The sequence below is a fragment of the Vidua macroura genome, chromosome 11, assembly GCF_024509145.1.
Source record: "Vidua macroura isolate BioBank_ID:100142 chromosome 11, ASM2450914v1, whole genome shotgun sequence".
NCBI lineage: Eukaryota > Metazoa > Chordata > Aves > Passeriformes > Viduidae > Vidua > Vidua macroura.
The window spans coordinates 14,003,232-14,026,977 of NC_071581.1; the positions used below are offsets into that span (position 1 = coordinate 14,003,232).

Here is a 23,746-nt window from a genome sequence, read left to right on the forward strand (position 1 = left end):
TGGGAAGAAATTTAATCTTTTATCTGGGTTTCCCTGAATCTATCTTATGTGTGCAGGAAAATGGGAGTCACTGTCTCCAGGGTAAGCAGCTTGGTTGCTGCTGACAACAGCACACTACAGCTGCTGTTAGCAGAAACCAGAATCCATGAATCCAGTGATTCAGCTGTACTTGAATGGCTGATGGCTCCTTGTGTAAGATCTCAAAGAACTTTTCATATTTGATTTGATGAAGATATTCCAATTTTACTTCCATCTGGAATCAAGTGTAAGTGTAAAAACCTTAACCTAGCCAGATTTGAAGGTAGTTCTCAGGAATTTCTATGAGAGCTTGGCAGCAAAGCAATGTTTGTTCCTCTATTTTGGTGCTCAGAAACTTACAGTTCAAAACAGGGGGTATGAAAGAGGAGAGTAGGAATGATATGAGCTTTTGATTAACTAAGTTATGTGTATTAAAGTAACTTGTATTAAATTCTTTGAGGCACTAAATCCTTTGATTAAAGATAATTTGAACTGTGTTATGGTTTGAACTAATGGATTTAGATTATTCACAACTATTTTAAAAAGTGGTTTTAATGTGTCTATATTTCTATTTTTCTTCTTTACAGAAGCAGAACATGGTTAGTAGCTTAGCAGGACCCTTTCAGCTAACAAAAGAACAAACTTGGCATCATTAAGATTAATGGGGTGGGGAAATAAAGAGCAGGGAGTAGTGGTAGCTGTCCTCCACATTAGCAATACAAGGTTTGCTTACTTGTGGTCTTGTAATTTGGGCGTGCCCTATAGCTGCTTACACGCTTGAAGGTTTTCCTCAGGCCTCATGTTTGCCTCAGCCAGGGTCTTTGGCAGGGCAGGGCAGGTTTCTACTGCCTCCATCTCAGGCAGCCTTCGGGAGAGGGAACCCCAGTTGCACACTAAAGCCCCAGCCTGGAGGAAGTACATTCTATTGCTATATGAGTGTGAAGAAGATGCCAAGTGGAAGAAATTGTTTTCTGTAATTTGTTCTTTACTATATCAAACCCACATCTTGAATAATCTCAAGAGTCATTATTCAAAGTGAAGCATTTGCCATAATATTTTCATAAATACTTTACACATTTACAACTGTGTTTCAGTCAAACAAAAGTTGTAATAAAGTAAATGCTGCTTAAAACTTGTCTACTATACTTTGCTACAACTTTCTAATGCTGAAAAGTTCAGTAAGGTAGGGAACAGAATACGTAATTCTGAGCAGAGTGAATCTTGTGGAAACACTGGGGAAGGTACTTCAGGAAGCAATTTAGCAGTCAGCATGTAGCAAAGATGAGAATAATTATCAAACAGCTGTATATATTCCAAAGACTTATGCTGTGATCAAGTTAGCATGCTGGTGGCATAGAATGTCGTATCATATCAGGCATCTATTACAACAGATCTGGCAGTACTTTAAATCCATGAACCACTGTGCAAAATGCAACATCAGTGCCAACTTCTCAGCCTTTCAGGATGGCTGCAGAAGAGATCTTGCTCAGTAGGGTGTGACTGTGTGATCCAGTTGCTGTCTGGGAAATCTATTACATTTAAGAACTATCCAAGAAAGCATCCAAAGGTGGGCAAGAAATCATTATAATATATACCCATTGAATAAAAAAAAAGAAGTAAACCTAACTCCTGCATCACTGATTTAGAATAAACAACATAGGGATGAAGACAAGACAGTATAAATAAAACATATTGCTCAGTTTATTTGACTGCCCCGGATTTCTGTCATATTTCTTGAAAGTTGGCAGTACAGTAGCTAAAACCTTCTCCTAGATGAGGGCATTGCTCGGAAAACAGGATTTCACAGCATCAAAAGCAGGGACCTTCATGCATCTCAAACATAGTGGATCCTCCACAAGCCTTCAGCATCTTTCAGCGCCACATAATTCAGGGTGAGATGGGAGCCCAAACTTCTACATTCATTAGTTAACTATTTTTAAAATAATACTTGAAAGATTCTTTTATTGTAGTCATTGGCAAAAGAACGTCTAATTTAAAACTACACTAAATAATGGCTTTTTCTTTTGATGACCAAGTAAATAGAAAATGCTTGGAAATACTGTACCATTTAAGTTGTAAGTTAACTAATAACACATCCTGCTTCAGAAAATGCTTAATAACTACATGAAAAGCCCTGTATAAACATAGATATCAGAGATACCTTTCTAAGAGTCATCTGCAATTGGATTACAAGCTTTCTTGCTACATTTTCTGCAGTGTTTTGCTTCTGGAGGCAGAGTCCTGACTCTGTTTGGCTGCTCTAAACAGCTACACATGTATCACACAACATACAACATGTATCTTATATCTTACGAATCTTGGTGGGAGGAAGGGAGGCAGTACAGCTTTCAGGACTCCCTCAAAGACCATAAGAACTATACTATCACATTTTTTTCGTCCCCAAAAAAACCTGACAAAAAAAGGGCAGTCTAACCTTATGGAAATGCTCCCTTTATTAAAGAAGATCCAGAAAGACAATTGCTGGGAGCAGTAAGGCAAGCTTAAAAATCAAGTTAATATGACTTGTATCAGTTCTGATGTTATTAGAGATTCTCCAGTCTGAACAGAAATATTGTACTTCTTATATTCAGCAACTTGGCTTTTATTCTTCTTTTTTTTTTTTAACTAATGCTTAAGGTTCAGATATGTAATTCATTTCCAAGACAGCATACATTCAATTTGTCTTATATAGGCTGCAGAGTAGCAGATTTTGTGCTTTCCTGTAATAAAAAGTTTTTTTCTGCCCCCACCAAAAAAACCCAAAAAAGGACAGAATCAAACATTTTGGAAAGTCCCCGCACAAAGCGCAGCGCCGCAGTGCCAACACCCCGGCGCGCGGCAGCCGCGGCCCCGCGGGCTCCGGGCGGGCGGAGCTCGCCGCTCGGGGGGCGGCGGCTCCAGGCGCTCTCCCGGCGGGGCTCCCGTCCGGGCAGCGGCGCTGCGGCCGCCCGGATCAGCTGCCGCGCGGCCCCCGGCACCGCCCAAGCGAGCCGGCGCTCTCCGCGCTCCACAAGCGCCAGGACTACACCTCCCGGCTGTCCCCGGAGCGAAGCCGCCTCTCTCCGCGGGGCGGCTGGGAAGCGTGGTCACTGCCGCCCATTCCGCTCGGGCGCCGCCCGGGCCGGGGCCCCGCGGAGCGCGGCGGGGCGGGGCGGGGCGGCCGCAGCGCGGCGGGCGGAGCGCGGCCCCCCCCGCGCCCAGGGGCGGGAGCGCGGCGCCGGCCCCGCCCGTGGCGCTCCGTGGAGCTGTTCAGCGCCCAGGTGCTGAGTCTCCCCGCGGCTTACGGAGGCTCCGGCGGCGTTCCCTTCTCACCGCTCCCCGGCGCGGCCATGGCCCCGGCGCTCAGCCGCCTCCGCCAGGCCTTCTGAGCGCCCGCCCGCCCGCCGCGCCCCGGCGTGGATGCAGCAGCTCCAGGCGCCCCTGGCTCCGCGGGGGAAGGCGGCAGGTAAAGCTTTTCCCTCCCCGCCCATCCGCATTACATCTCCGCCCGCCCTCCGCTCGGAGCTGCCGGCTCGGGGGGCTCTTGCCGAGCCGAGAGGCTGCCGGAGGCGCGAGTTGTGTGCAGGGAGCGAGCTCCGCGAGGCGGACCGCGGGGAACAAAGCGGTGCGGTCCAGATGCCTTTGAGTAGTTTCGTTATTTTAGTTTCCGAGGAGTGGGGAAGGGAAGAGCGGGATGACTGATTAACTGCAAATATATGTACTTACTTAGATGTAGGGGGAAAATACCCCTACGTATATTAATTTGCTCATGGAATCACATTCCTATTCTTATGGTTCAGCAGGGGGAAAAAAATGTGTTTGTCATACAGGTAAGATAGTGCTATAGTCAAGACTGCAAAATGGTTTCCTTGAGTACCCTCCTTAACTGTCATGCTTGTAGATTTTGCACTGCAATGATTTCTTACTTCTTTCTGTGTGGATTACCAGCCCCACTGAAGAGCTAGGACAAGCAGCAGAAGGTCAGAGTAGCAGCCACAGTGTTTCTGTGACAAGGTGTCAGAAAAAGAGAGGAAAAATTTCCGCTGTATTTAAGGCCAAATGGCAAGTTGCATCCTACATGAAGTCATTTAGAGCCAAGCATTGTGCTGTTATGCCTGATGCTTCAGGCTTCCTCTTAGCACTGGGTGATGAATAGGGAATTGAGCAAGCATATTAACCATGCATAATCAAGCAGCAAGTGTTCTTCACTTCTTGTATGCGTAGTACCTTCTGTCACAGGATCATTGAGTATTCCTGAGCTATAAAAGACTGTTTCACCCTAAACTGAGTAGGATGCAGCTGCACCCTTTTTGTGTTGTTGGAAAGACAGGTTAACTTACCCTTCTGAGAGTTGCATGAGAAGGGGAATCCTGGCAAAACAGAAACTCAGCACTTTTCTCAGGTGTAGATGGTGAGAAAAGTTTAACCCAGGAGACTGCATGGAGTCAGAGCAGGAACTCCTACAGTTTCTGTGCTGATTTTCAAACGAAACTGAAGAACCAAACTAATATTAAAAAATTGCTTCCTTTAGAAAATCAAATGCAGTCTAATTAGGATATTCTTAGCACTTTGCCTTAACTTACTTCTGCCCTGTATCTAGAATTTCTTTGTGTATTAAGCATCTCATGCTCCCCATGTTACTGTATCATTGTCCGAAGAAAAGAGCCAGAAAAACAATTGCAGGCAGCAGTAAGGTAAGTAAAAGCAAAATCGTGGGACTCACATAAATTCCCATAATATTAAAGGTTCTCCAGTCTGGACAGAAATATAGTCCTTCTTATTTTCATTGACTTGGCTTTCTTCTTTTTCTTTTTTTAATTTTTGGTACTAATTATTAGGATTCAGGTATGTAATTGATTTCTAAGATAGTGTGCATTCAATTTGTCTTATAGCGGCTGCAGATTGACAGCTTTTGTGCTTTACTGTAATAAAAAGAAGTTGAATAGATTGAATGCAGTCTGACAGTCATCTCACATCCAAAAGCTCTCCTTCCAATATGCACCTTGGACATGCAGGGACATAACATCTGGCTTTTAACAGTAGCCTTTTAGGGATCAATTGAGTTAATAATTAAAATAGTGCTTTACTGTAAAATTAAAAATCAATTTGTGCACATGACTGTGTGCAAGGCAAGCTTCTCCTCACACCAGCAGAATTAGATTTCCTGACACAGCTCCTCCCTACCTCTGCCTTTTAGTCTAAGAGCCATCGAAGCCTCAGAGCACGTGATCACTATGTGTGATTTAAGCGATGCTATTGAATTTTTTCCACAGGGAACAATTACTATAGAGTGACAAGTCAACCATTTTGATCTTAACAGATCCAGCTCTGTTTAGTGATGGTAACCATAGCATACTCTGCTTAACCCAGTCTGATTTTCTCACCATAGCAGTTTGCTTCTAATTTAAAAGGACACTGTTAAACCTTAATATAGGTTCTCATTTTTGGGTAGGAATAAGTGGCTTTATAACAGAAGGATGTTGTAGACATTTCAGCTCTATGTTTGCAGTTGCTGCTGCCTGCAACAGCCCTCAAGAAGCCACTAAAATATGAGAAAAGCTAAACAGCATGCTCTGACCACACCCCTACATTGCCATAATTCATAAACCGAGACTCTGTGCTTGCTGCCACATTCATATTTCTACCTGGTCAGTTAGGACAAAGACAAAGCTGCTTTGTCCTAATGAAGCCAGTGCAGCATGCTTTTAATAGAGCAAACAATCTGGGCTTCCCAAAATATATTAAAAAGGACTCTTGTGTTTCCCAACATTGTTTATGCTAAAGGCTATTGCAAATAGAATATTTCTGCTAATTACTTGTATGTCAGCTTGGGCAATAAACAATCAATATTTTACTGATGTAGGATCCACTGCAACTTTCTGTGTCCAGTTATCATGCATTCAGCACAATAAATTAAATCTCAAGTTGCAATTTCTTTGTGGAAATGTTTATTTTAACTTCCAAAGGGGACTGCTGAAGTCATGGAAATGTTTCCATTACACTTCAGTAAAAGTCGGTTTTTCAAAAAGACTTGCACAGAAACCTGACCTGGATGTATTTTTACTGTCAGAGCCACTGTTATGATCACACTACACAGCAACACATTAAGGGTAAGGGTTTTTTAAGGATTAAAAAAATTCTTATAAGGACAATCTGTATAAAAATGCTATAGTTAATAATCAACATGTGCTATAGAAAACCAGAGACTTTTTAACTGCTGTCTGAGAGAGAATGACAGGACACATACCTTTATATGGTATGGAGAATCAAAGTACTCTGTATTACCAAAATATCTTTTTAATATTGTCCCCTAGGTATGGCTGAGATGGCTTATGTATTTTCTACAATTCTAAAAACAGAAAAAATAATTTTATGTATTGTGTAGTGCCAATTTTCTACTTGAATTTTAGCAATTCTTGGCATTAAACATAACTAGATTTTATTTATCCCCATAAATGCCTGTAAATTGTTGTATGATACTCCCAAGTCTACTCTTTAAAAAAGGCATTTAAATGCACATTGCAATAAGCAATTATGTACTGCTTCATTTTAGAAGAAAGGGCCTGCTAACTAAAAAGGAGCAATCCCAGTGACCTGCTTCAAGTATCAAGTAATGTTTTCAGTGATTTTTGAAGGTATAGCTTGTAAGTATTTGTAGTGTCTAAGCATTTGTTTTAAGTTCTACACAACAGTCCGTAACAGAAGAAAATTGTAGCTGCACTCTAGGCATTATTGCTATAATCATGTACTTTTATGTCTCATAGGTCAAAGCCACTCTAAAATCTGGGGAAATGTTAGACTATGATTGAATTGTGACATTGTTGTAAAAAGGGACAATCCATAATTTGAGCTGACAGCACAATGCTGACAAGATTTGCAGAAATACTCACTTCCATTTTATTTTGTCTTGAACAAGTAGTTTCTGAGGAATGGGCAGTTTGGAGACAGTATTTACGTAGAATTGCAATGAATACAAGATTTTCCTCCTTGTGTAAGTTCTACTCAGCTTTGTTTCTAGTGCTTGGGATGGGGGCAAGAAGAGGAAAACTATGGGACAGAGGGCAAGCCCTGCACATGCAGTTGTACTTATCCACTGGGAAGTCACCAGATTTTGGTGATTCCTGAGTTGGTCATGCACATACTGCCCTTTGAGGGCTCTGCTGTTAGCCACTCAGTTTTACTCTAAAAGGAGGCAGAATGCTGGCATACCTTAAAGAAGTGACCAGCAAACATCCTCTTGAGTCAAAGAAGGCATAAGCAATTTTATGATTGTAGAAAATTTCAGTGAATATGAGGGAAACTGAGAAATCTCTCAGTCTTGAATCTTATGCTGCAAGTTTGAGGTTTAACAAGCATATTTAAAGAACAGAAAGCTCACTCTGTGTGAGCTGACCCCAGTCTCCTCAGTGGGAGTAAGTGCCTGGCAGAATGCCTGCTTCTCTGTCAGAGATGATTATTCTCTCTGGCCTAATACTTGATTGCATTCTTCACTCACCCGTTATTTTACAGAGCAGAGGTGATAGGCCTGGACTAGCACCTGTTTGCAAGAACTGCACAAAACATTTTGTTCTGTTATTTTTCAAATTTCTTCTTTTGCTTTTTTTGGGATGTGTCTGAGGCTGTGTCTGCTATCAAAGAATTACACTTGGGGTTTTTTTAGATCTCATGCTGCTTGTCCTCAAAAAATGCAACTTGACAAAATTTGCAAATACAGACATCTGAGGTATTCCACATGAAACATACAGGACCCAATTATTGAAAATTTCTGAAACAAACAGAATTTCCATTAGTTTCCATTTAAGATGGTTAGACAGTCTTCTTTAAGTTTAGAACCAAGATGTCTCAGAAATTATAAAAGAAGAGTAATCTATATACAACCAATATTCCACCCACAAGAAGTTTATCCTCTTCCTGTCCACTTACCTTTGTGCCAGCATAAAAGGATTATTCTTGCTACATTTGCAATAGAGAGTTGCTCTGGTGACATGGTTTGCTATCTTTGCTTTGGAAGTGCATTAAAACTTCAGCATCACTAATACAAAGCAGAAAAACATTAAAATGGCATCCTAAAAGTATGGGAAATTATTTTTAAAGATGCCCTTTGTTAACATGATTCACACAGCATCTGTTGAAACTTGCACTTTGGAAAGTAGTGCGTGACCTATGACACAGCTCAACTACAGAATAAAAACAAGATTTAACAATTCAGTTCAGTTTTGAGATAATTAAAAATGCATGTTCTTCATATAATAAGAGGATGTTTACTCTAGAAATATGTTACCAGGGAACAGGTTACAATTAAACAACATAGGCTGAAAAATTCAGATTTAAAAATTAACTACATCAGTGCTTAGACTTCTATCACTGTCTTATGGGGAAAAAACCACAAGATACACAATGAGTTCAGAGCAAACTGCAGAGAGATGTTCTGGGCTCTGTTCTGGGTAGCTGATTGCTGTCTCAAGGAGTACAGTTAAGGAAAAAAGTTTAACGTGGGTTTACTGTACAATCACACCCCCACCTCCACTCCCTTGTCTTCTAAAAGGCATCAACTTGAACAGCATTCTATTACTGTTACATAATTTCAAAGTTTAACCACATATATCTGCTTAACTCTGAAAGCTGAGTTAATAAATGCAAGACAAGTGTTTTCTCTGAGGTACTTAAGACTTCTGTTAACTACTGTTCCTCAATCTATTTCAGTATTAACAATAGCAAAAATACCTTTAAAGTGACAAGCCATATCTGCCACTCAAAAGTACACAAGCTTCAATATATTTTAAAACTGACTCAAGTAAAAGAGAGATAATAACTGGATTCCATCTGTCCCTCTTGACTATTTCTAAATGAGTTAACATTGATTAACAGTTTTGCTTTAACACAGGGTTTTGGTGATTTTTTTAGCTCTTTTCCACCTATACTGTGCTCCAAGCACAGTAGAAGCTTTTCAGTTTTAAGCAGGATGCTTCAATCTTTTCTCTGCCAAAAAAAGAGTTAAGTAGTCATTTTATTCCTTTCACTTACTCCAAACATTGGTACAGCCATGGTGGAAAAAGGGGTAAAATTCCACAGATTCCTCTGCAAAGAGGCTAGCAGGAAAATTCATGATCAGCAAGCTGTGAAACTTTGTTTTCTTACTTTACTAAGGAATTACTGCCTGGAGAAAAAGTAGAGTTTAACCCTTTCTGGGAAGAGATAATACCTAAGGAAAGTAAGCAGCTATCTGTTGAGGGGCTGTACTTTTCTGTACAGGCTACTCCATCCCTCCCATCTTGCTAAGCAGAACTGTCATTGAAAACAATGAGAAATTCTGTCTCAATGAGAAATGAAAAGTGAAAATACATCAGAATTATAAGTGTGCCCTGAAGCACTTCAAATCTCACAGACTAGAAGAAAAGATCTGTGAAGCGGATCTAGTGTAGCAGATCTAGTCAGAGGATAGAGAGCAGTTGGTGTTCTCTTGTTGCCATGAGTGAGAGAAAAGGATAAAATCCCTCTTGGAATTCCTTAGTGCCTCTTTGAGAGAGAGAGAGAGGGAAGAAGAGACCCTGACAATATGAATTCCTGAGCAGGTGGATACAGACACTGCTGGCACAGGCTGGAGATGGGGATCCTTGCTGGTCCCAGAGGATGCACCTACCACCCCCTTTTCATTCAGGTCTCTCATTCTCCTCATGACTTAATGCTTTTAACTATGACTTCTCACACTGTTTTTTCTTGCACAAACAAGTTTCAAATGTCACACCTAAGAGGAGGAAAAGGATTTTTAGTTTGTTTAGTTATTGTAAATAAATACATCCATTATGCCCATTCACTCCTTCACCTGGTGGTCTGCCAGCAGCTACCTACAATTCTTCAAAAGGGCTCCACAAAACAGCCACAAAGTTTTCCTCCATGCAATCCCAGTTTCAAATGAATGTATACTTCCCATAGAAGCTAGGAAGCTAGGAAAATCCTGACAGATGGAAGAACCAGTAAACAGCTTCAGTCCTGGAATGGCTTCATATTAACTCTATGTCAGGCAGAGATTACAGCTCTAATTTCATAATCTGCCTCTGAAGAGCCACTTCTGACAACACTGCAAGGCCCAGCTCCAGATTTCTCCACTCAGAACTTACCTATAGAGTCTTTAGATCTGTGCCACAGCTGTTTTTACAGAATATATAAAGTCACTTAATTTAGCTTCTTACCAAAGCTTCTTACTTACATTATAGGTGAATGGAACAGCATGCCATGCCCTGTTTTAAAATGTATGAAAAAGAATAGTAACCTCTACACAGTGATGTTCCTATTACTTTAGGATGTTGCAATGAGCATTTCTTGACAACTGGGTGTGACTTGCTCACATAGTTTTGATAAAATGTAAATTTATTTAATTATAATACAGTGTAAAAACTATGATAAAACTAAAGCCACGATAGAGAGATTTTATTAGCCTAATATAAAAATTGAGTTTTTATTCACTTCACACTTCTTTAACTATAGTGGTGGAAATTCCAGCTGGTGTGTTAGCTGGTGTGTTAGGAATTCTCTTTGGTAACTGAGATTATTTAAAGCATGAAATCTTGGAATCTTGTGAGGCCTAACTTTTTTTTTAAGAGGGAATTAATTGAGATTCCTTTTAGTTAATAGCATGCTAAGTAGTAGCTAGCTCCTTCTAGCCTAGCATGTAAGTAGATTTTGTTTGCTCTTAAAATACCCTTCCAATCACATTCTGGTGAATAGTTTTATTCTTCTGAAGCCAGTTTACAACTTATTTCAAGCAGAGTAAATTATCATAGGCAGTGTGTTCACCTAACAACATGACATTCCTTAATGTTCATGGTTTGAACCCAGACTACAGAGCATATCCTGGTAACAAGAAGTGAAGATAAGTTGTAGCTCACCAGTTTCCTCTGCAGCTTTCTTGGATTTGGATACTTGCTTTTCTTAGCCTAAGACATCTGTAGCTTCACATAATGAGAGAAAAAGTGTATTAGTTACCAGTTCACTGTTGAAGATTTCTGGACAGTTGCAAATTTCTTTGTCTCTGCTGGTTATATTTAATCATATGACTTGCCATGATCACACCTGAGTACCTCACTTAAAAGGGTTTTGGAGACAATCTCTGCTGTCACCTTCCTACTGGAAGTCACGCTCTGGAGTTAGGGAGTTGATATGCCTGGGACAAAGACAGAAAAGAAATTCATTTACTCTCACTGTCTTGTATGTTGCTGTCTTGAATGTTTTCGCTTTCTGTGCACAAAGGAAAAAAAGGCCTGAGCAATGGCAGAAAAACATTGCGTAACTCAGTAAAACTTTTCTGTACCACTGGAATTACTTATTACACTGCCATAAATTCTGTTATCAGTGTAGTAATACAGCTTTGACTTTCTGTTAAGCCCAGAAGAGATGAATGTATTATAAACACACTTCTACCAGCATAAGAGCATCACACTATGAGAAGACCTGTCTCAGTGGCAATGTTTAGTTTGGAAGCAGATCTTTTTCAGATGGACAGCCCCTCATGAGAGGCATTAAATGACAGGTCTAAATTTATCCTGGAGGTTGTAGGTACAGTGGGGAAATAAAATCCATCTCACTAATTATTAGTTACTACTGTAAGCACACTCACATTTCTTTATTGTTGAGAAACATTAAGTGTGGAAGAAATCTAGAAGATTACAAACAATGACATCTAACATGCAAATCAACTGGGAGTTTTAATTTTCTGGGGCTTCTTTGTTGTGGACAGCTGCCAGCTGCAGATGCTTGGCTGACTAATTGGCACTAGCAATAAACAATATTTGAGTTTGTCCAGGAAAGGAGCAGAAGGTCTGAGAAAGGCTTATCAATATACATTAAAAAGAAGAAAAGCTGCTATGTCTCTATTGAATTATTATCTGAAAATTGCACTAAACCCAAGTAGTTGTTTATAAAGCTCTCAACACTATCTAACTGAATCTTAGCTATTGGAAGATTATAAAGCAAGTATAGTGTACAAAAATAAACTGCTACTATAATAAGGAATACTATACTCTCAGGGCTTCATAAAGTAATTTTGCATCCAGACCTGACTGGCTTACAAACAAATGGAACTTCTCATCAAAAAGATTGCTAGATTGTTTAGCAATATGCCAGCCCTTGAGCTACAAGAAAATCTATCCTCCTTGTAACACTGATGCAGCGCAGAGAAGTTATTATCTAACTTATTGACAAAAGGTAACAATCTTACACTTCTCAGGAGCTATTACCTGACTCGTGTAATATCTGAAAGTACTTAGATGCTTCTTGCAGTGATTGTAGATTTACTGTGCCACAACAAACAGAACTGGATTAGGCCTTCCTTGCATTCAGACATTCAATCCCCCAGACAGAATTCAGGGACAAGTTGTCAAATTGAACAAAATTACTCTAAAACTTTCAGGAAAAAAAGTGGAGTGATAGACAAACAACTTGCAAAGGAACCTGTAAAAAGGAGGATGCAGAAGAAAGCAACCATTAAGAGCCAAGGATGGGATCCAGAGGATTGAAATGTAGGATATTCATGTGCAGCAACAATTGTTTTAAAAGTTTCTGAATAAAAAATTAAGAGCTGATGGCATACTCACTAGGACTTACATCTAGTCTGAGAAGGAGAGCTGTTAAGATAGTGAGTGAGCCAGTATGACAGATGGCTGGTGAAGGAACTGACACTGCAAGAGCTGGAACATTCAGTAGGGAGGAAAAACAACAGCTATACCCATGAAGGGACTGCTGCCAAGCACGTAAGTGAAGTGAGCAGAATCACACAATTTCAACAGTTTCTATAAAAATGTCGATGATGTGCTGAACTGCAGGAAATGTATAGGGCCCCAAGCTGACAGTTCTGCATCAGCACAGAAGCAAATAGACAAAGGAAGAATTAAAAGGTCATTACCTGAAAAAACAGCAGCAAATAGCTCAGAGATGTGAAACTACACAAGTGAGTAAAAAGAGATTTTACAAGTGAGGAAATGCTCAATAAGCATAAACATTTAAGAGATAAATATATCACCTAGCATTCATTTGCAAGAACTACCTCTTGTACTCAATATGAAAAACAGTGTCAGAAACTAAGGATTATGACATCACCTCACCCTCCTCACCAGTTTAAATTTATCTACTACAAATAAAATAGCTTCCACAAAGCTAGCATTTCTCACAGCTACAGATTTACTATTAGTGACATTCCAGACATTCATAACAGTCAACTCCAACACCTGCATCTTGAAACCCACTGAATATTTGCAGTCAAGTTTCCACATACTTTCAAATATTTTTAGTACAATCCACTTCTCTTTACACTGATTAAAAAAAAAAAAACAAAAAACAAACAAACAAACAAAAACGACAACAACAAAAACCACAACAAAACCAAAAAACCTGAAAAATCTGCCCATAACATATTGTTGAAAATTGAGTGAATTCAATGCACAGGCTTTAGGGGTTGTAGGAAGAACAAGTTTGAGAACTGAACAGCTTTGCATGCACAAGGAGGTGTTGTGAGGTCTCAGGAAAACTGACCTTGAATTTTGATACCATCATGAGGAGAAATAATTCTGACAAAAAAGGAGGTTTTCTAAACTTCCCAGATGAGCACTTTATTAAAAAAAAATTTCTACGTTAACTTTCAGTTAGCCAAGTTGCCCTTTCTTATTACTTTTCTTTATTACTTCCCAGCCCATTACTGCTGCCAATCATTGAGAACAAGAAGAAAAGTGCATCCTTCTTTTGAGTTCTGTGGTGGTGTTTCTGTATTTAGCATTACCACACAGACACACACTGAAGTACACGCTGTTTTCATTAGTCGTGCACTGTATAATAAGTGTTTAAGCTGTACAGTTCAAGAAAAACAGCTCTGAAGACAGATCTCCAGAAATTCTTTAAGCACTGATGAGTCTATTACCACTACTATAGTAGAAAAATGACTATAGCATAGACAAGTAGAATATTAATAAGTATTAATAAGCATGCCAAATTTCATATGGAATGTGATTATCTTTCTGGTATTTGGGAAATTAGATTACTTTTCAAGATGCAGAAAGATTTTAATATAGAGGCCAGGCAAACTAATTAAATAAACAGTATGGGACGGCTCCAAAACATTATAGATCACACATTAATGCAAAAAGCCAATATAATTATGAAGAACTCAAGTCAGGCATCAATAAAGGTAGTAGGGCTTATTCATTATTATCAGTAAAGGCACCTTTTCCCTGGTTTAAGAACTGTGTTGCTGAAAGTTTTTGCATAGCTTTAGAAAGATACAGGTAAGGTAAAGGAGGCTATTCCTCAAGAGGGCACTGACACTTTATTCTGAGGCCAGCATTAACCTCGAACAAATACAACATTGAGATGAAGAACATACAGATCACACTTGATCTAGAGGAGAACAGCAGCGGACATTTCACCCTCCACCAGAGCACCCGGCTCCCGGGAACCGGAGAATCTGCGAGCAGCCCCCCTCACGCACCGCCGCCTCAGCGCCCCGAGCGTCCCCGCCCTCACAGCGAGGTCCCGCCCCCGCCGCGAATAGCCAATCAGAGCGCGCTCACCTCCGTCCGCGCCGCCGGGCAGCCAATGAGAGCGCGCGCGGCGGGAAAGCGGGATCCGCGCGGCAGCGCGTGCGGACGGGCGAGCGCGCGGTCAGCGGCTCCCTCGGGGCGGGCGCGGCGCCTCAGGAGCCCGCGCCGGCCGCGGCGCCGCTCCTCTGCTCGGGCGCGTCGCGGCAGCCTTGCAGAAGGAGGGAGAATGAGGGAAAAGCCTGGGGGAGCGCAGGAACAGCAGCAGCAGCAGCTGAGAGAGGCCGGTTAGCGGGACGCGCGGCCGCCGCGTCCGGATGTCGTGGGTCGTCTCCTCGGAGCGCGACTTCTGCTCATAAAGTTCTTGGTTCGCTTTCTTCAGCGTTGTCGTTGTGGAAATAAACGCTGCTAGGCAGTATGAAGCAAAAAAGTGTTTCAATGGCAATAATTTTATTAAGTAATTAAATATTTTATTAATGAATTTGTTATTAAATAAGCATTCTTTTACTAGATTTTTTTTTTTTCTGTCGGTGTGCACATCCTCGCCCAGACTGTACCGAGCTGAAATCAAAGCCTGGTTACAGTTTCTCTTCAAGGGGAACGTGAGGTGAGGCTCAGGGCAGATGTGCCCATTTTCAGGGCATCTCACGAGGGACCAGCCCAGCACACAAAACAGGGAGTTAGACAAAAACAGCACCAAATGATAAGAAAGTCTTGCAGGACAATGTCTTCCCTCTAAAATTACTGAGAAATTATGGAAGCACATGGATCTGCCATCCTCTCCCTCTTAAGTGAGTGAACCTGTAAGTTGGGTAAGCACTCTAAATCCTCGAGGCTAGCCTGGCGTGGCTCTTCTGTAAGCCTCCATCAGGTTTTATTGAGGCTTTAGGATCTTGGGATCAAATTGATTAGCTATTCTGTGTTGTGTTTGCTCAAGGGACAGGAAGGAAACATTAAATTACACCCACCTGAGGTTACTTGCTAATGAATAATGTAATTATACACACGGGTATTAGAAGGGTTTTACATTTAATCCCATATGTTTTTGTTTTCTCTTAAGAATCATCTATGTTTAGATAAGTTAGAATTAACATTGCATCTTTGAAAAGTCTGTATTTGTGATGACAGTAAAAATAGTTTTTGTTAGGAAAATAACATGTTTAAATTATCAGGGCAGGTGGCAGAAGTAAAAAGCCAAGCACTTCATGCATATGTTTTAAAGGCAAGAGTTCCTTAACAGATGCATGGAGACTTCTCCTTATAGCTCTGATCACAGCAGAAAAATCATGGTTCTTTTTCTATATTGGCAGTTCAGAGAATTAATGGAAAGTGACTTTCTAGTGTAACAACTATGTGAATTGGTCAAACCTGTCATTTCAGTTTTACATTTGAACACAGAAGCATAAACAACTACTATAGTGCTAAATTCCAATATCCTCAAATAAACTCCAGTAACAGAACAACTTTTATTTGTGTCTTTGGGACAAAGCATTGTGCTGATGGCAGAGTTTTTGCCTTGGTATTCCATATTTTATATCAAAGTTCAAAGCTGGGAAACATTTTAAATGTGTAATTCAGGCTCATTTTGCACAACACTTTATTTTAGGACATAAATTCTGGGGTGTATGTTAAAGCTAAGTGATACCATTCTAGCCCACGTAAATAGCAAATGGTTACGTTCTCTTTCACAACTGTACAACTTTACAGTTGGATGAATATTCTGGTTTTGTCTTTTTTTTTTTTTTTTTTTTTTTTTTTTTTCCACGGTGTGTAAACTGGGATAGTTTACAGACATTGAACCTGATTTGGTTACAGGAAAAGTAAGGTGTGAGGGACTACATTTTCCTTCAGGCCAGCTCATTGTTCTGGCTGCTATCTACTGTCTTTAGCAACACCTCAGGCTGATATCAGTGAGGAATTGGTAAAAGGAAGATATGCTCAGTGCTGGCTCAGAAAGACTAATATATAAATAATAGAGGCTAAATCCAAAAGTGGATGGTGCCAGTAAATGTAATAGTAAGCTTTGTGATTACAAATAGACTTATTCAGTAGATTTACTCTGCGTGTTCTAGGTTGCCTCTTACTTTGTTCCTCCCCTGGTAGAAAAACAGTCAGGACTCCCTTTAGTGACTGCAGTGTTGGTTTAGAATATATGAAAATGGATTTTTAAGAGCTGGGAGCCAGGTTTTCAAGTACTTGGCATCTATAATTGGGGCAGATTTTCAAAAGAGGTAAGCACTGCCTGTTCTCAGCTCTTGTGAAGATTTGTCCATTTGGATTTTGTGCCTAACTGAACTGATTTGTTGAAAATCTGGTCTCTAGCTAAGCATGACATTCTTAGAATGCTGTGAGAGCAGTAATAACACTTCCAAGAAAAAAAAAAAGCTGTACAGCACCCCCCACTCAGTTCAGTACCCCAAAACTGCCACCCAGAGCCCAGAGTATGAGTTAGGCAGGGTTGTAAGTTGGTATGTGTTGCCAAACAGTTCTCTAGGATTTCACAGTGAAAACAAGTGTGGTTTTGCTACTTCTGTTCTGGATGTGTTTATTTAAAGTAAAAGCTGCTGTAAAAAGAAGCTATAAATGCTAGTTATAAGAGTGCAAAAATGTCCTATGTGTTTGGGAAGCCACAAGAGGAAAATGCTTTAATTAAAATGTACTGTAGCTGTTAATAATTTTGTGAGTTCTGAGATAACAGCACTGCTTCTAGAGTTGTGCTGCCTTCTGACCTGGGGCCTGGGATAAACATTTTGATTGTCCACCACTGTAATCAGTGGTGCAAATCCTACTGAATTTGATTTAACACTGTTGAGTCCTATGTTAAAATAGTAGCAGCATGGACAAAATGAATGTTTTGTGTTGAAAAAATGTTATTTAAATTGTTATTTAAATCAGCCATGGACCATCTTTTTTACTGGCAGAGCTGTTACAAGGTGATAATATTGATTTATGTGGTCTTTCTGGCTAGTTATGTCACTTACTATTGCAGATTACTGCAGAAGATTTCTATTTCTGTTTTCAAATAATACCTTTTATTTGAAATTAATTTAATGTCCATTTCTGCAATGTTTTGGCCTTGTCTTTGGTCTCTTAATCACTGTCTGAGGAATGAATTATTAATTGTTGCAGCTGAAGAAACAAACCAATAATTTTCTGTGTCCTTTTGAGGGGAAAAGACAAAAAAAACCAAATCAGATATTTATTTTTGCACACACTGTACTACTTTTATTCTGTACTTGCACAGTTGAAATAAGGATCTTCAATAATCCAGGATAAGCAAACAATAATACTGTAATTTTCATGTAGGAAGTATGGGATCCCTGTCTACATGCTGGGATTGCATTTATAGAATAGTTGAGTGAACCTCTGACAAACAAATGAAAATAAACTGAAAATTACTACATTTGAGTAGATAACTCTCAGAGCAGTAAGATTCAGAGACATTCACATAGAGGTGAGAAGGGAAAAGAGATGAGCTGTTGTTGAGATGCCTGCTTTACAGACCTTTGAACTGGAGATTGAGGCATAATGCTATTTCTAGCTTGCCAATGCTAGCTGGAGTGAATTCTAGACTTTAAAAACATTAATAAATTAGAATAAGATGGTGATTGTAGAGATTGAGAAAACTTGCATGAAGGGAACTGCCCTTAAACAGTCTCTGCTCTGAGTTCCATGTACAATCCTATTTTGCTTCCATTTTGTCTGGGTGGTTGAATGGAGTTTGTATTTTACTTGTTACTTAACTGTCATGTTGTGTCATTATTCTGCTTTGGTGTCAATTGCAAGTAAGTTTAATGTTAAAGATTTTGTCCAGACTTTGAGAAGTGTTCTTGTGTTCCTTGTTAGCCATGGCCACAAAGTTCTGGAGTTTGTTGTCCCTGTACTGTTGCATATGTACACACCAATAAACACATGTAATGGGTCTTCTGAAGTCAGTGTGCTATATAGAGTCTATATTTACTGATATCAATTCCACATAGCAGTTGCTAATATTTCATCTCGTGGTTGGTATAGTTTTTAGAAGTAGAACTTGTACACTGAAATGGCAAAGCACAGCCTGTCCTACTCTGCAGTTCCCAAAGCTATTTTCCCAGGCACATGACTTGGTCACTGTGCTTTCTGTCAGTCCCTTATGGCATGTACATCGTGGTCACAGTGTAAATAAACAGCTTGGGAAAGGGTATATTTAAAAAAAAATTTTTTGCTAATTATTTAGTGTGTTTAGTCTGTGTTGAAAAAAATCTCAAGGCTAAAGAAGTCTCACAACACTCACAAACCTCATTTTGGACAAAGACTATTTGATGTGCTTATGATAAGATTAAGCATCCTTTCTCACACTTTTGGAGTAGGTGGATAACTTAGGTATGTTTTACATCTGTATCCCTTGAATGTCCTCCTGCAAATGAAAATTTGATTTGGTGAGGTTAGTACACTGAATTTGATTCAGCTTGCTCCTCACTGACAGTGTGAGCCCATTATGGCATCATTACTCTCCAATTACAGGCATGAAGGTGAGAAGTGACCTAGTAATGAAGGGTACACACCCAGAATGGTGTGGTGAGAATTTTACATGAGGCAAAAGGGAAAAAAATCTACTACAAAGATATCTTTCAAAAGGCTGCTTGTCATAAGTGACTACTTTGAAAGAGTCCCCAGAAGGGCTTGTGCTAAGCATTACTGTGCTCTTGCTGGGATGTGTCTCGGGTGCAGATATCTACAATTTCTATAGTTCTGTGTACTGCATAGTACTTGTACAGAAACAAGGTCAAGCAGTTTGGGACTTTAATACGTATTTAACTTGTTAGAGTAATGTCTAAGCTACAGTTTAAAATAATATTGACTGAAATATTCTGCTTTAGTGCTTAATGTTCTTTCAGTTTTGAAAAAAAAAAATGCTTTGTGTCAAATGTACTCTAGAAAACACAGATATGTATTAGCATTGTTATTTAATCAATTTAGTTGTATTCTGTGGTTTAAGATATTAAAAAGAACTTTGTCTGCCTTTCCAAAATGTCCTTTCTCTTGTGTGAGTAGAAGTTTGTGACAGTAACTGTTATGAGATATTACAGGATACATTTTTAGAGAAACTGCGCCTGCTGCAGGATCACTTTATTGGGACTGTTCTGAATATGCTGCAGTGAACTGAAGGCTGGAGAGGAAGCAGCAGGATAGTAAGTGTCAATAGGAGGCAGAGTCCATCTAAGTTACATTGTATTGATTAGTTTCATACTACTTCACAGGGATGTGTATTTTCATTCTCGAAGAAGAACAGACCCACAGAGGAGTGGTGGCCAGAGAAAATGGAATAAACTTGAGCAGCAGGGAAACTACTTCTGGTACAGCAAAAAGTGAATTCTAAGAAAACTGATAAAAGCAGAGACAAAAGCTGCACATTCTTTTCATAGTATGTATCTGAAAGTTGAGGTCTTCTGACAGAGGAAGGGATCCAGTGGAATATAAATAGTAAAGCTGTCAACTGGCAGAGCAGCAAGTAATAGTGAGTTTCATTTAGATTCTCTTCTTTTCCTTTTACCAGTTTATCTACAAGTAGTCACATAAAGATACCAAAGTAGTCAGCTGCACTGTGCTGTGCTGTGGTGCTGTGTAGTATTTCGGGGATGCAGACCCATGCTCAGTTTCAAGATTATTAAAATCAGTGCTGCTACATAGTTTTTAGCTGCATCAATGCCTTGGTTTAGTTAACTGTGCAGGGCTGCATGAGGTGCCAGTGACAAAAAATACCATAAAAACACATATAGCAAAAGTGCAAACCAATCCTTTCTGGTAAAGGTTCACAGTGGCCAAGTCAAAAGTTCTGTGAACAGATGAAAAATGGTCTTGCACATAGTTTAGTTACTTCTTGCCATTTAGAATATTATTAAATTATGAAATGTCATCTTGCATTTAAATTTGTTCAGCTTTCTGCTCTGGTTTGCTTTCTGGAAAAAATCACTGAAGTTTTCTAGGTGCTATGGAGACATTGCTGATGTCAGAAATGTTTTCAGTGGGGGCCTGGAAAAGGGAAGCAGATGGCTGCAGTTGCTGGTGAGCATGGCTGGCTGTTGGTGCATAACCGAGCAGTGGAGTGCAGTGCAGAATTGCTGAGCTGGCTCTGGATGGTGAGTCACACTGGCAGCAAGGTGGGAGAGCCTGCAGAGGCTGGGAGCTTTCCCCTGGTGCTGCAGTCACGTTGTGCCCCATGGTGTCCCCACGAGCACGGCCACACCACATGGCTGCACTGCCTTCAATTCATGCCAGCTCAGGTGCCTCTCATTTGCAGGTCTGGGCCAGATTACACTGCTTGTTCAACTCTGGGTTTTTTTATGTCCCAGGAAATGATGTATTTCTGGTACTTATGTTGTGCAGACCTTTATAGACCTTTATTTTCTAGGTGACTTCACAACTCATAGGGCTTTTATAAGACCTGATGACCCAGAGGTGAAGAGACAGTATAGAAGTGCCTCTGTTAATGAAATAAATTCTTGGGTTTTTAAAAGTGTTGAACTTTTGGGTAATGTTAAATGCTGTTGCCTTAAAAAACTTAGCACAGTATCTTGCATTTAACTGGAGCAAAACCAGAAACAGTACCACCAAAAAAGCTTTCAAAATTCCAGACTTCTCCCACACTCTGAGAAGAACTTCCTCCTCTGTGAACCTTGAATCCAATTTTGTGCAGTTGACATCAGTGTAGGACTCTGCTGCTGAGGTCATTGGCTTGGCTCTGGGGTCAGCCACGCTGTGTGGTTCTCCTGCTTGCCTCTTCAGCACATGAGTGATGGGACCTTGCCAGCTGATTAACTGGCTTATCTATTGTGTCACTTGCTTTTAGTTTTTATTCCAAAGTACAGATGAGCAAAGAGTCTTGGTGGTTTACTTTTCCAGCTTTCTAACAAGTCTCTTTTGTTTTACCTTTCCTTGTGTTTAGAAGAAGCTGCTTCTAAATATCTCTTGGGGTCACCTTTCTTCCTTTGAAGTCCTTTGAAACTCTTATTTGCTGTGAAAGCTGTAAAGACTTTACAGTGGTTAAACAGTGCTTATTGTGATGTTCACTTGGATTTTCCAGTGACTCTGTTCAGTTGTCTAAAAATAAAATGAAATATTCTGTAAGCTCTTCAGAACAGAGACTGGTATTTTGTACAAGCCTTTAACACAGCAGGGCCCAGAAATCCAGGCAAGGGTCTATAATACCACCTCAAGAGAGAAGAAAAAAAATGTTTCCAGGTATGAATTATTTTTTCATAGGAAGGTAAGTGTGGGGTACCTTCAGGGATCATTTCTTCATAAGGAAATGTGCATTAATTCTAAGAATATGTAATGATTTTTAGTCAGGCTGACATATCTACAATGGAAAGATCAAGGGTTTTTTTTATTAATGGTATTTAGGGCACCAGTAGCATTTCTGTGAGCTCGAATGGTCTATGTGCCAAAAATTATTCTGCTGGAAACCTACAATTATTCTGTAAACTTTAAAATTGAGAATTCAAGATGAGAAGAGGCTGAGAATTTCTGCACTTGATGGGCTCAGGCTGAAAGCTGGAGAAAAAGCAGTTTGCCTTTTATGCCTTCTGTCAGCTACAACAATGCTAACCAAAGAAAGTGTCATCTCCCTAGAGTCTCTTTTCAGACAAATGTGCTACAGGGCAATAATGAATCTTAAAAGAAATTCATGATCAGAAAAAGCAGTGTTTTGCATATAAATGTTTCTAATGGAACGATAAGAATCAGTCTTTTGCTCTATTATTTTGAAAAATACCATGTGAATCCTTGTAGCTGTTAGTAATTCAACACACGGAAGGTGCTATATATTTTTATTTGTGTTATGTTCCTTATAAAATATTAAATACTCTTTTGGCCAAAATTAGTCCTAACTCTTTGAGACTGTTCAGAAATATTATTCATAACTTCAAAAGCTTAAGTTGCTAATGGGTGACTTGGATAAATGGTGATTAGCAGAGAGCAATTCCTACTTATCTCCTAGAGAGGAGTACTACAGGTAAGTAGATTAAAATTTGTAAGGAAATATATTTCTCCAGCATTGTTGACCTAATGAATTTTTTAAAACAAAGTAATACTTTAAAGCCCCAAGTAAGTCACTTAGATTTTGAAAATTTTTCTCTTAATTTTTCTCTTTGTATCATTTGTGATTATTTTTAGGTCTTACACAGCACAGATTTACAGCTCATCTCTTTAACAATGAGGAGTAAACTCCCTGACTATATTTTATTTTAAGAGAATTAAGATCCCTGTAATTTGCTGGAACTTTACAAGAAAAAAAAATCCTAGCTCCAAGTATGTTAGGAGTTGTTAATTGAAAGTCAATTAGATCAACATTAAATTAAAAAGAATGTTAGACTTTTTTCCTGTATTGCACGGGAAATTGATCACTGTTTTAATTGTCCATCTTCATGCCACATCCATCCCAAACTCTGCCCACAGAATGTGTGATCAGGAAAATGCAACTGTGCTGAGATTCCACTGCCACATGTGACTGAAACAAGTTTTGACACTTCTTGGAAATTTCATAAGCACATATATAAGCTGAATTCTGAAGTTTTTGGACCAAGAAAATATTTTAGTGTTTGTACAAGTTTTTCCAAATTCGGCTGTTGCAAAATGCTATTCTTAATACTTTTTAGTAAAGCAGGAATAAATGGTTGGCTGCATTTGGGTGTTCTTGTTTGTTGTAGTTCCTCCTCCTTGCAAAGAATATCTCCAGGGAATGACTATTACAGAATGATCTGACTGGAAAAATCTATGTTCCATTAAGACTTTGGTAGAAGCAGCAATCCAGTCTATTTAGCAAATAGAGACTTTATCCCATTGTCTTGTCATTGTTTGCCAGTGGTGTTGCCTGAATAAGTTATGATAAAACAAAGGGGATTTAAGTCCTAATAAGTGGACATAATGTCAATAAGTACTTTTCTGTGGTTCTGGAAAATATTGACAAGTGGTTTCATTTCTTCTTGGGTGTAACTGTGACCTGGTTGCATTGTGCATAATAGGTATTTTTGCCAGTTACAGTTTTTCACTGGAAAGAAACTTGTAAAATTTAAGTTACTCAGGAGTCCCTGGCACTTCTTGCAACTTTGAAACTCAAATGACAAACCCTAATTGCTTACTGTGTTATGTTTTTCTTTGCTATTAGGAAGTACTGTAGTGATGGCTGCAAGTTTCTAAGGCTTGTATGCAGTGATTCTTTTTTCCTGACATAGCTGGGCTCCAGTGGG

The 23,746-nt window shown here is 39.6% G+C and overlaps 1 protein-coding gene and 1 long non-coding RNA gene across 2 annotated transcripts in view; one reads left to right on the forward strand and one right to left on the reverse strand.

Moving 5' to 3' along the window:
• The first annotated feature begins 3,396 nt into the window (after positions 1–3,396).
• SMPD3 (sphingomyelin phosphodiesterase 3) overlaps positions 3,397–23,746 on the forward strand; it is a 102,044-nt gene continuing 81,694 nt past the window's right edge. The window contains exon 1 of the mRNA XM_053987213.1: positions 3,397–3,463. The gene's annotated coding sequence lies outside the window, so the exon portion shown is untranslated. The remainder of the gene's footprint in view (positions 3,464–23,746) is intronic.
• Positions 9,576–14,483, reverse strand: LOC128812682 (uncharacterized). Its single transcript, XR_008438789.1, has 4 exons — positions 14,375–14,483; positions 11,076–11,158; positions 10,884–10,946; positions 9,576–9,742 (listed from the first exon to the last, which is right to left on the reverse strand). It is a non-coding gene; the product is annotated as an uncharacterized LOC128812682 (long non-coding RNA).